The following is an 8,986-nucleotide window of genomic DNA, read 5'->3' as shown; positions in this document are numbered from 1 at the left end:
AAATTTGCTAAATCCATGCCAAGTTCTTTTTTTTTTTTTTTTGGCGCCCCCCTCCCCTTCAGGAAATTTGAGTTTCCCATTGGCTAGAAAAATTGTTGACTCCTAAGTCTAACAGCATCTCTGCAGGATGAGCTGGAAAGGAGCCTCTTTCTGTTCTTCCTCTCTCTTGCCTGCTTCCCCATTTGCCCCCAGCAGACGCCTTTGGCCTTTGGGCAGCCCAGAGAGAGTGGAGACCCAATTTGGAGCAGCACCGCCTGTACCACCTGCCAGAAGGCTCCGCCTCAGCCTTGGCTCTGTGGTCCACCTGGGACTTTGTCCATGGTCGAATTCAGCAGATCCTGAGACCCTCTGCGGGTGGGGACTGCCAGGGGACTGCAGGTATCTCTGCCCAAGCAATTGACTCCACAGAACAGATTCATTTCATACTGGAAAAATCCATATGCTTCGTAATTATCGAGACTGGGGGGAAAATACTAGTTAAATCGATTGCCACATAAAATAGAATTTAAGAGCCGAGCACAGAGAAAAGGAATCTTGGGAGTTTGACTTCAGCTATTCTAAACCAGTGTTTGCGTAAATCGATCTTCCAACCCGTGCCATCTGCCCGATCCTGGCTGGGCCGCTCCAGACCCGTGTTTCAACCTTGACCTTCAATGGCTCCTACTTGCCTTCCATAAGCCTACAATGTCAGGGTACAAGGTCTTTGCAAGCGAGCCTCACTGAAATTCCCTATTCATACCCCACATGCCAGCCACACACAGCAGATGCCTTGCTGTCCCCCAAAGGCCCCGTGGTCCTCTTGGGCCTCTGCCTTCACACATGCTGTTCCTCCTGCCTGGAACACCTTCAGCTCAGCTTTCCTGCCTGGTCCACTCTGGATCGTCCTCTAGAACACGGTGCACACTCCATCCCTTTATGATATTCCTGGCTACCCTGCACGGTGAGGCTTGTCTGTGCCTTGCCATAGTCCTCACAGGCTGTGTCTGATGTTGTACTGATCTGTTTTCTCATCTTTCCAACACCAGGATTAGTGGGGATCTGGGATCTTCAGATCCCCCTGTGCTCCTGGCTCAGGTCCTTGTAATCTCTTCCAGGGACATGGGCAGATACCTTCATAGCAGGTCTAGGTGCTTCAAAACTCCTCCCATCGCCCACCCCTCTCTTCCCTGCCTCCAAAGTTGTATCTCTAAGACATTTACTTCCCCCTCTCTTCTTTTTAAAAACCTTCTGTTGCTCCTCATTGTCTAAATTCTGTGGCCACAAATGCTCAAGGCTCTTGCCAGTCTGACCCCAAATTTCTCTTCCATGGTCTTCTTCCACCATTTCAAGCCATACAGTCCATGCCACAGTCAAGGGTTCCCCAAAAGGCTCACAAATGTTTCTTCTCTACCGAGGCTCATGGCGTTTCCTCCTCCATACCCGGTAGGTAAATGACCAGTTAATTCCCTCAACTCCTAGGCCAGAATTGATCCCTCCTCTAGGACCTGGTAACTCGATCCCATTCTGCTCAGTTGCTCTATCATGGCAGGCTGAGCTCCTGACTAGAAGCCTCAGCTGCACCAGCAGGTGGCAGCTGGAATTTGCTGAGTTGTCTTTGACCTTGTGCTCTGAGCCAGAGGTGAGTCTAGGGAGCTGAAGCAGCAATGGCTACCCCCCTACACATCTCCTTCTCCTTCTCTCTCTCTCTTTCACACACACGCACGCCCACGCACCCGTGCATGCACACACATCCCCACACCCCCACACTCACCATTGACTCACAACACACCATGATGGCCCTTTAGAAGGGGTGAGTAATCTATCCTAAGCATTGGCCAACCACTCTATTCCTCCATGTCACTGGGCCTCTGTCCTGAACCCCATCTAGTATGTCCAGCTGTGCCTCCTTGGTGCTCTATCACAAACCCTATCAGCCCCAGGGCATGGATCCACGGCAGCAGCCTTCCCAAATGCTCCTTTCTACACTGCTGTCTTAGTCCGTTGGCACTGCTATAACAAAGCATCATAGACTGAGTGGCTTATAAACAGCAGAAATTTTTTACTCCCAGTTCTAGAGGCTGGAAGTCCAAGATCATGGTGCCCACGTGATCAGATTCTGCTGAGAGCCCTCTTCTGGGTTGCAGATGGCTGTCTTCTCATTGTATCCTCACGTGACAGACAGAAGGGCCAGTGGAGCTTTCTCACGCTTCTTTTAAAGGCACTAATCCCATTCATGAGAGCCTCATCCTTATGACCTAATCACCTCCGAGAGGCCTCAAGTAGCGATCTCTAGATCTCGCTCCGCAGGGGAGAAGCTCATGTTCCTCTAGCTTCTTCCTTTTCTCTGGGTACCTTGCTTCACAGAAGAGCCCAGTGTTTCCAGCTTCCCCTGCCCTTTCAAAAATGCTGGCTGGAGCAGATGAACCCAGCACATTGCCCAGGGCCGTATCCTGGACCCTCAGCCTGCAGAGTGAAACAAGCCCCAGCCTACCCCAGGGACTCTCATGAAGCCTCTTCTAAGCACTCTCTTTAGTGGAAAGGCATTTCCCAAAATAAAATAAGCTGGGAAGTGTTGCAAAATATTATCTCTCTGTAAGTACAGCGGGCTGGTCCTACCATGCCAGAGGCATGGAGACTTCCTGACTCTATCCTCTGGGGTCATTTGCATATTTATACCCAGTGGCCCTCAACCATACAGATAGGAGATTATTGGAGCTAGTTTAGGGATCTGGATCTCCATCACTGGAAGATTACTTTTTTTTTTTCCAGTTTAGGTGAATGTCTCACTATGAGAAAGAATGCTGAGCTAGTATTACCCCTTATTTACCTCAAGGAGCCCAATAGGTGTGGTAACCAAATTGGCTTAGGAGCTGTCAACTTCCCGCTCTGCAACGTTGCAGTGAGCTTCCTCATATGCAGAGACAAGTTCACAGAGAGGCTGATGAAGCCTAAGCTTTGAGGGTCTCACTTGCCAAAGGCCTTTCCAAAGCCCTGTACCTAATTTTATATTCATAATTTCTACTCTTTTTTCCTATCTAGATTTCCCCGAATTATATAAACTTCGAGTCCCACAAATCTTAGTTTGACCCCTGCTCCCACACCACCCTTTACTGGGCATGTGTGAGGATTTCTGAAGACCCATGCCAGAGTGGAATTGCTGAGTCATTAGGTATCCATACTTAATTTGATTGGCTGGTGCCAGATAATTCTCGAACTTGTACTCCTACCAACAGCGAGACGAATCTCTATCCCTTGCCAGCACTTGGCATTACCCAGCTTTCTAACTTTGCCAAGCTAATAGCTGTAAACCTTACAACTTAATACACGCTAAAAATGTAAGGTGATCTCGACCATTACTTTAATGTGCGTTTCTCTGATTACTAATAAGCAGTTTCTTTCCTACCCTTTAAAAGCTTTGGGGTTTCGTCTTTTGTTAAGTTGTCTGTTTACATATTTAACCCATTTTTCTTTTGGCCTACTCTCTCTTCTTGTTGACTCACAGGAGTTCTTTGTATATTTTAGATGCCTTTCCTCTGTCACTTTTAGACATCGTACATCTCTTCTCCCTGTCTGTCATCCGTCTCTTAAATTCAGCTCAGCTGTGGTGTCACTTGTTGAGAGAAACCCTTAATTTTGATGTAATCAGAGCTATCGTTTTGCTTTGTGGTTTGCACTTTTAAAGTCGGGTTTGAGAAACTTTTACCCATTTCAGATTACAACACTTTTTTCCTGTTACCTTTATAGTTCTACATTTTGTATTCAGATCTCTAATCTATTGGAAATCTCCTTTGTATGTGGGGTTAGATGGGGATCCAACTTTATTTTTCTCCATTCTCCCTTTGCCTATTTACCCCCCACCATCTACTGAACAATCCTTCTTCCCCCTGTTAATCTGTGGCACCAGCTCTGTGGCAGGTGAAATTCACAGGTAAACATAGGGCCACCTGTGAGCTCTCTCCATTCCACCCCACTGGCACATTAAAAACAACTTCGTAAGCGTCTCAGAATCTGTTAGGCAATTTCCCCCCTTTTTATTCTTCTGTTTCAAGACTGATTCAGCTATCTGTGGAACTTATTTTTTTCCTATACATTTTAGAATAAGTAGATCAGGTTTCAGGGCTGCCAGGTGGCTCAGTTGGTCGACCATCCACCTTTGGCTCAGGTCATGATCCCAGGGTCCTGGAATGGAGCCAGCATGGGGCTCCCGGCTCAGCGGGGAGTCTGCTTCCCCCTCTGCTCTCTGCCCCTCCCCAACTCATTCTCTCTCTCTCTCAAATAAATAAAATCTTTAAAAAAGAGCATGTGTGATTTATTTAAAAAATATGTATCAAGTTTCAGGAAAAAAAGAATTTTGATTGGGATTCCATTGAATTTATAAGTTAATCTGAAGACATTTGACATCTTTACATTTTAAGTCATGTAGTCCCACACCTAATATGTTGGGGGTGAAAAAATTGTGCGGAGGGACACCTGGGTGGCTCATTGGTTGAGTGTTTGCCTTTGGCTCAGGGCGTGATCCCCAGGGTCCTGGAATCGAGTCCTCCCCCGCAGGGAGCCTGCCTCTCTGCCTCTGTCTCTGCCTCTCTCTCTGTGTTTCTCATTAATAAATAAATAAAATCTTTTTTAAAATTGTGAGGAGAAATTAAAATAGATATGAATAAACATCTTTGAGAGGGCCCCTAACTCTGTCCCCACCATGCCTCCTTACTTGCACCTGGGGGTTTTATTGCCCCACCTCCCCAGACTTTAAAATATTGGTCAAGGATGGAGCAGGAACAGAGGGAGCTCCTGCATGCGGGCCGGGAGCTCTGTGCGCATAGAAGAGCTGCCCCTGTCTGGCATGGCACCAGCAATGACTGAGCAAGGGGCCAAGGGAGTGTCTCCAAGACGCCTACTCTCTGGCGAGGGAAACAGAAAGCAGCCAGGTGTGCCCAACTGACCAAGCATTACAAGCATGCAGAGCCAAAGGAAATTGAGACTGGCATCAAGAGAATACAAATATGTGGGCCTGCTGGCTGGAGACCATGGTGGGACTTGGGGCACGAATGGTGGATGCCAGCCCATGACTGTGAGGACAAGATGTGACAGCTTCTGGCTAAGTAGATGCCAGTGGAGGGGGGAGGATAGCAGAGAGCCAGAAGCTGCTCTCTGTAATGACTAGGTGCTACAGCACCCTCTCCCCCTCTGCATGGGAACTGAGATGGCCTCCAGGGAGAAGGGGGACAGGGGACGGGGGAGTCCAGAAATGGACTACTTAGAGGAATCTGAATTTTTATTTTATTTTATTTATTTATTTGTGTGAGAGAGTATAAGCCAGGGAAGAGGCAGAGGGAGAGGGAGAAGCAGACTCCCCGCTGAGCAGGGAGCCAGACACGGGGCTCGATCCCAGGACCCCAGGATCAGGACCTGACCCGACGGCAGATGCTTACCTGACTGAGCCAGCCAGTGTCCCAAGGAACCTGAATTTTCAAGCAAAGTTATCTTGAATCTATAAGTTCAGTTCTATGGAAATAAATACTTTCTTTTAAAAAAAATTTTAACCCCTGAGATGTCGAACTATGGTGGTTCTATAAAGTCCACATCCACTCTATCACTTTTAGTTTCTGCAGACTGAATTTCAGCAGTAGAAAAAAAAATCTAGGAAGGATGGGCTGGGAGAACTAAACAAATAAATATGACATAACAACAGGAAGGCAGGTAAGAAAAATCGAGGCGTATAGAAATCCAAGCTTTGTCCCTCATCTGAGTGCATTAACAGCCAACAACCAGGGCACTTCCAGGGTTCACTCCAGCTCTGAATGTCAGTGAGTACCTCGAGGGGATTCCAGAACAACCCCCCTGAGACCACGGCCCTGCTCACAAGAGCTCTTCGGTCCAGGAGACTGAACTGCAGGGTGGGGAGCTGGGCTCTGAGGCCTCCTGTCTCCAGGGTGACGTCGCTGTCCCATCGGAAGCCAGCACACTAGGGCTGGCTGGGTTCCTGCTGCCCCCGATCTCAGAGAGAATGGGCAAGCCCTGGGGTGGTCAGGTAACCTGCAGCTAGTCGGGGAGCCCTCCTTGTCCTGGCAAGAAATGGCTGTGGCTTTTAAATACCCTTCCCCATTTCTGACTAGCAATGGTCTCTAAGGAAAGGCAGATGCTGGGAAACATCTGGGGAGATACTCCTTTTTTCAGCTGTCGTGCAGCTGCAATCCTCAGGGACCTGCACCCCAAGTGCTCCAAGAGCCCTTCTCTCCTTCCCCTCACTGGCTCTAGGAAACCTGGATGGGTGGTGAAGGCTGCGTCTCCCCTGGAGAGAGCCTCGTCACATGAGAGCCTCTGTCTCTGCTGTCCTTACTGAGGGGACCCTGTCCTGCCATGGCCCCTGGTTGTAGGCCCAGACAGCTATCTCTCTCAGCCGGGAGAACCTGCTGGACACCAATCAGCCTCCCTTATCCCCTTCAAATAGGGTGTCAGGAATTTTGACTACTTTTCCCCCATGACCCTGGGTGCCTGTGGCAGGGCCAGCTCCAGGCCTTTCTCTCCAGGTCTCTCCCTTAACCACTCTTGCTCTGAAGCTCCTGTATCATGAGAGGCATGAAATTTCTATAGGAAGCTCACGTCTTCCCAGGACTCACCCTAGGTGGGAGGCCCAACTCTTTCCACCCTGGCCCCCACCCCTGCCACATTTATCTGAGGCATCCGCTCTATACCCTGAACCCCCAGCACTCAAGTGGGGCAGGAAGCAGGGACCTCCGACCTGTATCCCTGTTCTTGTCCTGTTTGGGTACAACCCTCTAGGTAAAGATAGCTCTTACATTTCTCAAGGGCTGAAAAGAAATCAAAAGAAGATTAACATTTTGTGACACACAAAATTATATAAAATTCAAATTTCAGTGACCGTAAATAAAGTTTTATCGGAAGACAGCTGTACTCACTAGTTTACATATTGTCTGTGGCTGCTTTTGTGCTCTCACAGCAGATCCGAATAGTTGAGATAGAGACTGTAAGGCCTGTTTTACAAAATGTAAAATATTGACCTGGCCCTTTATAGTAAACGTTTGCTGACATTGGGCCTAGACCCTCTCTCTCCCTCCCTCTCTGGATGCCCAGCCAGGGCCAGCTGTGCGTGGGGAAAGCTACCACTGCTCTCAGAATGGCGGGGACAAGCAGATGGATCAACAGCCACCACTAGACAGACAGCCGCCAGAGAGGGCCGTGGCTGTGATCATTGTTAGGGGATCAATACATGTTCCTCCTATGGTTAATAGTTTTCAATAGCTCCAAGTTAAAAATTTCCCTTCATAACCAAACTGATGCCTTTGGAAGAAAAAGTTACTGCTTTCTTATAATAAATTAACTTTCCTTCAAAGTTACAGAAGAGTGAATTGATTAATAACTTCCAAACAGGAAGATGATCTCAAGCCAGTGCTGGTTAATTTTTAGATGAAGAGAACCACAAACTTGGGTACTAAAAATATTAAGGACTGTCCAAAATCAAAAGGATTAATTCCTGTGTGTCTGTTGATCTGTTCAAGGAACTGGGTTGAGAACAAGAGTAGGAGAATTTACCGTCTTCAGGGAGATTTTGAATCTGATTAAGAATTCATATTTTTTTTAAAATAAACATTTTTAAATAAATGTTTTTAAATTAGCATTTTAAAATGTCTAGACTCTCATGGAATAGGAGAGGCTGAAGGGGTGGGACGCTAGGAATTGTGGCCATCCTTTGTTCAACTTTGAGGGCCAGACTGAAGTCATTGCAACAGAAGACAGTAATTTCATGAACCTGACTGTTCATTTGGGCTTTCAAAAATCCTTTCATTCAGTCTTCACTCACTGAGAACCTATTGCTTGCCATGTGTCATGTTGGGGTGACAAGCTACAAAGGTGCATCCCACCATCTTTGCACACACTGAGAATACAAAGCTGGACAGTATTCTTGGCAGCAAGGAGCAGATTCAGGCGGGCTAGCTCAGGAGGGGGATTTTTTTTTTTTTTTTTTTGTAAAACTAAATGTGGAGCATTCATGGAGTCGGTGTTCCACAGCCAGCCAGAACCAGGCATTGAAGGGGGCAGGCTCACAGCTTCACAACACTGGGGAGCTACTCCAGCTTCTGGATACTCTGGGGCTCCATGGCAGGAGTTGGCAGGTCAGACCCACTGACCTAGCTCGATCCTCTGAGCTGCTTCTTTCCCTTGGCTTGAAACTCCTCTCTCCACCACCACCTTTGCTTGCCCATAGTTCCAATATTTTGTACTCTGGGCTCATTGTGATCCCATTGTGGCTTCACTCTTGTCGTTTCTAAGCATCCTACCGATTTTCTTCCTTGACATTTTTCTATGTGAATGCCCGAGGAAGAAACGGGGATGACCCCAGTTTTTCTGTGTGTGTGCCAGGTTATGAAATGAGTGGCTGACCAGCCTTTTGATTGGCCTACGGTTGGTGAGGTGTCCCCACCCCACCCCCTGGACCAATCAGCTCCAGGAGCGGGGTCATGTGGGGCAAAGCACAATGACTTAAAACCACTCCTTTGGGTTCCCTCCACCCCCAAGCAGGCTTACAGGGAATGACAGATAATGTGAATAACTTGTTTCCCGTGGAGAGAGACACATATAAAATTAACCCTATGCTGTGATCACACTAGGAGCCAAATACACTGGACAAGCTTGGGAAAACAAAAGAACCTATAACCAGGTTGAATTAGAGCTAGGGGAACCTCTTGCCAGCAGCGTTCATTCTCCCAGGGGGAGCCAGAAGGATAAAGTATCCAGCAGCTTCGCGCTGTGCATGGTATCCGAAGGGGTTCATGACGGCCAGGGAGGCGAGGTGGCCTGGTTCTGGGCCTTGGGTCTGCTGGGAGCCAGTGATCTCTTGTACCACGCCTGGGGTAGATTCTAATTCTACAGGGAGGGGGAACAAGAGCTGGGCAGGCTCTCCATGCTGTCCCAAGTTCAGAGCAGACACCCTAGACAGAGTTGCCCTTAATGTCATGTGTGTGCGCGTGTGTGCTTGTAGGGGAGAACA

The sequence above is a fragment of the Canis aureus genome, chromosome 7, assembly GCF_053574225.1.
Source record: "Canis aureus isolate CA01 chromosome 7, VMU_Caureus_v.1.0, whole genome shotgun sequence".
Taxonomy (NCBI): domain Eukaryota; kingdom Metazoa; phylum Chordata; class Mammalia; order Carnivora; family Canidae; genus Canis; species Canis aureus.
Note: the sequence above shows the minus strand (reverse complement) of the source record.